Source organism: Elephantulus edwardii, unplaced genomic scaffold (assembly GCF_000299155.1).
Source record: "Elephantulus edwardii isolate Elephantulus edwardi_28Jun2011 unplaced genomic scaffold, EleEdw1.0 scaffold00052, whole genome shotgun sequence".
In the NCBI taxonomy this organism is placed as follows: Eukaryota; Metazoa; Chordata; class Mammalia; order Macroscelidea; family Macroscelididae; genus Elephantulus; species Elephantulus edwardii.
In genome coordinates this window covers 14232125-14239135 of record NW_006399802.1, presented here as the reverse complement: position 1 = coordinate 14239135, position 7011 = coordinate 14232125, and positions in this window count along the sequence as shown.

Genomic DNA, 7011 nt, shown 5'->3' with positions numbered 1-7011 from the left:
TCCTCCCCTACTAATGACTTAGTTCCATTCCAACAACTCCAGGTACTCTTTAGTTCTGACATAAATCCAACACTTCCTTTTTTTGTTTGTTTGTCTTAATAATTTTAATGAACATTTACAGAGATTTTGGATTTCCATTCATTCATTGTTGCACTTTTCTCTCTGCCCAGCCCTCCCCCTCTGTCCCCCTCGCCCCAGTTCGCTCCTCTCTTTGAAAAGTAAAAGAAAAATTCTTTCTCTGATATACAATCCCCCACACACACCTCCACCACCCGAAGTACACTCCACTATGCAACACACTTCCTTTAAAAAAAATATTCGTAATTATTGCCTTTTATTATTAGCATCTTTATAAGCCGTAACACTGAATGTCTACAGGGGAAATCTGAGAATGATAACGTCAGCAAACTGCATGCTGTAGCACTGTGTGTAGTACATATTACTAATGATAAAATGTACACAAACAAAAACAGATGATCATACATGTGGGTCATCCTAACTTGAATATGTTGTAATTTGAGATTATTTGTACTGTATTTATCTCCTAGGGCTGTTATAAGAAAGTACCCCAAATTCAGCAATTGAAAAAGTATTCTCTCCCAGTTCCGGAAGGCCCAAATTTAAAAGCAAGATGCTGGCAGGACCACACTCCATGTCCTCTTAAGGCTCTTGGGAGAATCTTTCCTTGACTCATCCAGTTCTTGGGGGTTCTAGACTCACCTTGGCTTGTAGCTATACTACTCTAATCTCTTCCTCTGTTTTCACAAACCCATCTCCTCTTCTCCCTGTGTTTCCTCTAATAAGGATGCCTGTCATTGGAGCTGGGTCCCATCTGAAACATCCAGTGTGATCCCACTTCAAGATCCTATTGTTAGAACACCTGCAAAGAGACTTTTCCACATAAAGTACATCACAGGTTCCAGGAATTAAGACATAGCTTTCAACTCACTACAAATACCTACTTCATAGGGCTACAGTGTACATGAAATGAGCTTATGAATACAAGGTACCTGGTAGAGGGTCTCAGCTCTGAATGAGCCCAACGAGTGTATGAGTTTAGCTCTTCATCCCGTCTACTCTGCCTCCTCCCTTCACCCTGTTCTACTTCCTATCGTGGGAATCCAGCTTCTTGAGCTGGCTGCTTATGGCTGGTTCAAGGCCAATAGAAGCCACAGCAACATCTTGTTTGTGACCATAGCTTCACAAAGCCTTCCTTACGTGAACAGGCTCATTTGACTCCCAGGGAAGACCTCATGAAGCAGGTACAGCAAGCACTTCATTTTGACCTATTTTACGGATTAGCAAATGGAGATCATTTATTAGGCCCACTCGGCTAATAATAGATAAATCAAAAGAAAGTGGCAGATGTCCTAGAAATCTAATGCATGGGCAGAGATAATTCTGACAATGAGTCTAGTAGAGGGAACCAAAATGCAAGGAGGTGGTCACTTTTGGAACGTTGTTCTTGCAAAAGGCCAAGTTTCTGCCGTGGCTGTTATCTAGAATATAAGTCAGTGTGCCTATTTCAGCCCTCTGCTTTCTTCTGAAATAATATCAGAGTTAATGTTATTATTTCAGACTGCTATCACCATCAAGGACATCAAGTGGGAAATAACCTCAAAAACTTAAGGGCCTAACCTAGTACAGGTATCCCAAATAAATGATCGCAAAAGGACTAGAGGGAGGAAAGAATGTATTCCTGGATTGGAATGGTGGATGCTGTGTGATATTAGGCACACACCTAGCCCTTTCTGTGCCTCAACCTGGCCACTTACAAACTAGACTAAATAAGGTAAAACTCACCCTGTCCTTCTCAGTCAATCTAGGATCCTCGGTGCAGCTTTGCTGCATCAGTATCACCTGTCTCTGGAATGACAGATGGAGATGGAATGAAGCTGAATCATTGAAGGCCAAGTCTTTTTTATGCCTTTGGCTTTCAAATGCCAAGTCTCATTGCTTGCCATATCACTGAGATGTCAACGAAGGTATGTTTTCCAACTCTAACACCTACCCAGATGATCTAACCACTCTGACCCTCAGTTTCATCATTTATAGAATGAGAGTGATAGGAATCACCTACACTATTGGGTTCCTGTGAAGATTAAATGGAATGGCAGTGAATCTGGGAGGAAGCAACTCTGGTGGAAAAGGCACCTACTTTATGACAAGCACCAGGCCTAATGTTTTACATGCCTTAGCTGACTTTAGTGTTATGAAATTGCAACCAAGTCATTCTTCCCACTTTATAGCTGAGAAAACTGAGTCTCAAAGAATGAAAGTAACTCACCTGAGGTCATAAAACTATTAAATAGCAAATCTGGAATTTGAACCAAAGGTGTTTGTCCTCTAGGCCTTACCCTCAGGGAAGAGCTGTCCATCACAGTCAGAATGTAAAGCACCTGAGGGTTTCTGGGAATAAAGGACAGGGTGTGTTCCTATTTCTATGTGTTGGGAGGGAGCAAGAGCAGTGGCAGAGAGCTCGAAGTTTCCCTGTGTTGAGAGGGTGCAAGTATAGTGAGGGAGATGCTGTAGTTTCTAGGTTGAGACACAGAGGAAGAGGAGATACCTGGCATGGGGGAAATAGACTGGGTGGAGGACAGGAGGCTTTCAGCTGAGATTTGCCAGACATGGGGGAACATCCAAGATGGAAACTGTGCCCTGGAGAACCGGGAATGTAGCTATTGTCTACCTCTTGGTGGGTGGTGTGACCACAGGTATCTTGGAACAGACCAAAAAGTACAGTTGGCTCAAATTACTCCAGCTTGGGAGTGTCAAGCATTAGGTGGGCCAAAGCACCACAAGATTTATGAGTGTGGGGGGAAGGAGGACCGGTTCAGGCTGGGGGACAATGTTCTTGCTATGAGCAGCAGTGAGGGGGAACCCCAGTCTTTGAAATCTGTCCAATTTCAGTCAGGTTGTGCAGGCTCGACCTTGACGTGACCTTCTTCTGACTGTCAATAAGGGAGGGAGTGGGAAGTCTGCCCTCACCACCAAGAGGTGACAAACCAATTAATAAAGCAAATTCTAAAGCTCCTGAAATGCCCTAAAGCCAGGAGCCAGGTGCTGAGTTCATCTGCTCTAAAGATGAGAAAATATTCTTTTGGTTCCTATTTGGGTAAAGCTGGACATAAATCATTCTTTGAAAAGGTGTCCTGAGTGAGTGCCTTTCCTTGTAGGGGCTCCAGCCCTTTCCAAACATCGCCTCATTAATCCTCGCAAACATCAGGAGGAGAGAAGGCGCGGGCGGGCGGCACCTTTTGTGTCAATGAACTTCAGAGACAGACTCCAAAACGCACGCAGGCTCCAGGTGGACCTGGCCTGAGGCTCACAGGCTGCTGCCTTCCTGCCCGGAGGACTGGTGGAGAGTGAAGGAAATGGGGACGGGTGAGGAGGCATATGGCCTCTTACTTTATAAAAAGAAAACCCGCTGCAGTTATTAGGTAACACGTTACTGGGTAAATTTACATTCCCCTCTGAAACGGTCAGATTTTTGCAAGAATTTTCCTCCATTTTCTTTGGCGAGTCTGTCTTTGGTTCCTGCTTCTTGTTTATTTCCAGACCTCCACATGTTTTGCAAGTCACTGCAACGCGCAGTTCCAAAGCGGGGCGGGGGTGGGGAGGGAGCTGGGAGGAAGAGAAAGTTACCCCAGATTCTAGACAGGCCCCCAAGTTTCACCAGCTCCTTCTGGGCTCTTTGGGGGTTGAGCTCGGTTTGCTGTTTCAAAGGCAGGAAAAATCTCTAAAACTCCAGGACGTCTTGGAAATGAGCATCCGTTGGTATGACCTCCGTCTTTCATTTTAATAAAGAAAAAGAGAGAGAGAAATGGCAGAAAGCGAGGAGGAAAGGCGATGACAAACGCTGGAGTCCCGGCGAAATCCCGACTTCCTACCGAGAGCTGAGCCCTTTTCCGCAGCGGCCGCGGGCTCGGAGCTTTTAAGGGTTTCTAATCCTGGAAGGCTGTCTGACATCACCCCGTTTCTTGTCGGCTGATGTTTCGTACAAGCCTCTCATTTCCTCAGCGTTCTCGGAGCCACCAATTACGGCCGCAATCTCGTGTTTATGTTTTCGCTCTCTGCGCGCTGGCCGTGCGCCTGGGAGCCTCGCTTCCCTCGGGCGCGCGGAGCCCAAGGGGGCGCTGGGGGAGCGGGTGGGGGGACCTGGACCGGGCATGGAAGAAAAAGGGAGGGGTCCCTCCTAATTTTTTTTCATTGACTTCAGCACCATGTGATCAGGAAGTCTGGCCTCGCTCCATTTCCCCTCCCGACTAAAGGGAAACATTGTGTAGCAGCAGCGGCGGCCACTGGTGGGATGGCCTTCGCGGCCTGACGTAGGGAGATAAAAATAACCGGCATATTTAAGGCCGGAGCAGGAATCCCGGCGCTCACACGCGGCCTGGCCAGGCCCAGAGGCCGGCGCTGCGCGGCGCGCCTGCGGGGAGGCCCGGGGAGCACTTAAGCGCACGGGGGCCGCCGCGAGTGCCTGCACCGGGACCACCGACCCAGGCAGGACCCAGGCCCAGCTGAGCCCCGCGGAGAATCAAATACAGCTAGCTGGGCACCCCTGGCCGGGCTCAAGGGCGCCGGACCAGGCCTGAAGTCTGCGTCCTGCAACCCTGAAATGGGAAGGAAGGACATGGTGGCTGTGGGCGGCCAGGGAAGGAGAGTCCCCAAAGCCTGATGGAGATGGCAAAGCACTGCCCCAGGGGAAGACACTCTCCTAGTGGCACTGACAGTCCTGCCTCCCACACCATTCTCCAACACTGTACCCCTTCCACTCCCACCCACACGAGCACACTCGCATCTTGAAAGTGAACAAAATAACCTTAACAATTTCTTGGGACCCCTTCACCACCACTACCTCTGGCCAACCCATGAGCCTAGAATAAGGAGGAAGTGGCCGTGCCTCCAGGGGGGTGCACAGTTCACATCTCGAGAGCAAACACCATCATGAACTAGACACTGCTGTGTTCTCATGTTCACATCTGTTTAATCCTTAAACTGCATACACCTGAGGGAGCTCTGGTGGCCTCTTACTAAGAAGCTACTCTGCCATCTCAAAGACACATGGTTCAACTCCTCCAGTTGCTCGACAGGAGGCTGGTTAATCTCCTGTGCGATTTACAGCCTCTGAAAACTCACTAGAGGGTCAGCTGTGAGTCTGTTCTCTCACACTCACACACCCCACTCAGGGAGAAAAGATCGATCGTGTCCAAGGCCACAAACACACTCACTCCAAAGCAGGCAAGCTCAGAGTCCTGTCCACCTTCGTTTATCATTTTGTTACCCACCTTCTTTCTTTCCTTCCTTCCTCCCATCCCCTCAATGACATGAATCCTAAGCCAAGACAACGAGGGTGAATGTTCACCCTTACTCTGGGCTTCAAAATAGTTTTTACTTTCAATTAATAAGGGGAAATCTCCCAGTCTTCTGATGTGTAGAGTAACAGAGTATTTCAATATTGCTGGCAATTTTTCACCTAAAAACCAAATAGGCTGATGAAAACTCAAGCAATGCTGACTTCTTATCACTTTAGTATTACTGAGACAACACATAGCTATTCAACTTTTTGGAAAAAGCAGTTTCATTTAGGGAGACTGGCGAATTTAATCCACTTATGCATGAGGAGACCCAAGGTCTAGGGATGCTTGTTTCTGAAACTTATTCCCAGACCCAGTGCAAATGCCTGAGTTGAGGGGAACAGAGGGGACAATGCTTTAAGACATATTGTCCTGGTCATATCTTTAGTAACTATACACGCATGATCACATTTAGCCTTACAGCAACCTTAGGATGTAGGCATCATTATATCCTGTCTGGCACTTAAGAAAACTGAAGAAGGGAGCTCTGATGGCCTAGTGGCAAGAAGCTGCGCTGCAATCCTGAATCCACTATATCAGGAATCCACCAGATGCTCCGCTGGAGGAGGGACAATCTCCTCCTGTGCCAATCAGATTTGACTTGACTGTATGCAAAAATAACAACAAAAACAAAAACAAAACAAAAAAAAAAAAAGAAAGAACGAAAACTGAAGCACAGAGATTTATTGGCCCACTATTAACTCAGCAAGGGAGTAAATATCAGAGCTGGAATTTGAACCCAGTCTGACCAACTCCAGAAACCAACCTCTTAACTGGTAAGCTAAGTGCAGAGAGATGCCCCATGAGATGCAATATCAGAGAAAGGAAACTATATTCTTAGCCCATCCGCCATGCTCTCTTCTAGATACTGGATTGGGTACCACAGGCTCCTGGCCCTCAGATCATCCTGGCCAGTCAGGAAGCTAGATCATACTATAGGCTTCTCAAAGGCAGCGCTATCTCTCTGCATTCACCTCTGTATTCCAAAGGGAAGGCAGTAGTCAGAACTCACAGATGTCTGTGGTGGAATTATCCCTCCTGAGAGCCAGTCAAAGCCCATTCAGCCCTGCCTCCCATACATAACCACTGGGTAGTCTAAGTGTTTGCACAAACACACCTACCCAACAATATTTGGACTACTTGCTTCCTTGCCTGTTCACTCAATGATTTGGGAACACCTCCAGGGAAGAAATGATGTTTCAGTTCTGCATCCCCAGTACAGTCCCTAGGCCTGAAAATTTGCTAAAGGATGAGGAAACCAATTTTTGTGAGACTTTCACTGGCATTCCTAATAATATATGCCTCCATGTTGTTGTTGTTGTTGTTGTTATTTGGTGCCATCGAGTCATAGATGACTCATAGCGAGTCTATGAACGAACGGCCTGAGCACTGTTCGTACATAGAGTTTCCGGAGGCAAGCCATTTAAGAAGTGGATGCCACTCCTACTTCCAGGCTTGTTTTAGTCGGGAAGCTCCAGCCAACACTGTCCACCATGGGTACCCATTACCACGACTGGCACATCACTGTCACAGTCTTCATATCACAGCAACCACGAGTTACCTCTGTACTGCAACGCACAGACCTAGAAGAATGTTTGACAGGAAAACAATTTGAACCTGGCCGAGGGCCGCAGATGAAAATCACCCACCTTCG